Source organism: Triticum aestivum, chromosome 7B (genome assembly GCF_018294505.1).
Source record: "Triticum aestivum cultivar Chinese Spring chromosome 7B, IWGSC CS RefSeq v2.1, whole genome shotgun sequence".
NCBI classification, from domain to species: Eukaryota; Viridiplantae; Streptophyta; class Magnoliopsida; order Poales; family Poaceae; genus Triticum; species Triticum aestivum.
This window is the reverse complement of record NC_057813.1, coordinates 483,157,536-483,159,298: the sequence shown is the minus strand read 5'-3', so window position 1 is coordinate 483,159,298 and position 1,763 is coordinate 483,157,536.

Below are 1,763 nucleotides of genomic sequence, written 5' to 3'. Positions count from 1 at the left end.
TCTGAAGCTAAGCCAAGTCTAATGTTTCTCGGGTCAGCAGCAAACTCTTTGTGTTTATCATTGAAGCTTTTCCACTCACTACCATGAGATGGATGGCTCATTACATTCTGATCTCTGTACTCCTAGTTCCTAGAATGCCACAGTACATCCTCTCTTGTTTTAGCATCATGAAACAACCTCTGCAATCTTGGTGTAATTGGAAAATGTCTCAGAACATTATGAGGAATCCTCTTCACAGCATCGCCATCTTTCCATCTTGATGATTTGCATTTCGGGCATTCACTTAAGTTGGCATAATCCTTCCGGAACAGAACACAATTATTCTTACAAACATGGATCATATCATATCCAATTCCAACTGCACGAAGGAAATTCTTCATTTGACTGTAGGTGTGTGGCAGCTCAGACGCATCTGGGAAAGATTTGCGGAAAGCAGCCAACATCGCATCGAATGATTTGTTGGTCATCCGCTTAGATGTCTTCACCTGAAGAAAGGTGACCATAGCTGAGAATACTGACATCTTATTTCCTGGGGTGACAACAACGTTGCATTGTTCCAACATGCGGGCCCACCATTTTTCTTCTGCAGGTGAAAGTTCACGGAATGCACAGGCATTTCGTAGCATTATTCAATGTTGATCAAACTCACTGGCTCCGCCACCACCACCTCCTACTCCTCTTCCACCTGAGCATCAGGAAGATCAAGATGGTGATTTGCTGCTTCCACATAGTCAATAACATTGACGTTGACAACTTCACCATGATGAACCCACCTAGTATATGTGACCAAATCCCATACAAGTGTAGATGATTTCGCACAGTAGACTGGGGTCTTGTAACTGAATTCATACAACTGCTACACGGGCAGAGCACATCTGATTTTGGACCACCGTACTCAGCTCTAATAAAGTTCATGAAGTTTTCAACCCCCTCGACATATGCAGCGGAGAATCTTCGAGCAGAAGTTATCCAAGTCCTGTCCATCTGTTAGACATACAAATTAGTTCTTCTACTAGATATTACAGGAAAAACATATATGCTTTTTTACGAAGTCCAGAAAAAATAAATACCTAGGTCGATGTCTAAAGCTATGGCAAGATATTTGGACGAGCAGATCTAAGTAACGAAATATATGTAAAGCTAATTCAGCCAACAGATTTGAGTGCTAAACTATGGCAGGCTGTTTCAGCAGTCAATGAGGCCGAGCACACAGCCAACGAACTATCGAAGGCCATCGCAACAACAAAGATCGAGTATAAAACGGTGTAGAGCTATTTCACCTAACAGATTGGCTATTAGACCATGGCAATCTACGTCACAATAAATATATGGCAGGATATTTTAGCAACTAATCGGCCTTGGCATGCCATGTCAGCTAAGAAGATTGAGTGCAGAACAGGGCAAGGAAGCTTCTTAAGCAGAGCATATTGACAGTAAACTACTTCGGCAAACAGTGAGATTAATAGCGTCTATCAGCTAACATTCAGTGCTACACCGACATGAATGGGGCCTCAAGTCTAGAATGCGCGTACCATGGGAGAAGCTGACCGCCGTGCGTCTACACATGAACGTCGGCAGCGGTGGAGGCGCTGACCGCCGTGCGCCTCCACAAAAACATAGACAGAGGTGGCGGCGCGGCTAGAGGACGACAGTCTACGAGAGTGTACTGTGGGAGCGAGAGGATCGTCGCGCGTCCCCTCGACGAACCGCGACACCGATGTATCAGCACGACAGGGAGGGTGGCTTTGGTGGAGCGAATGGAG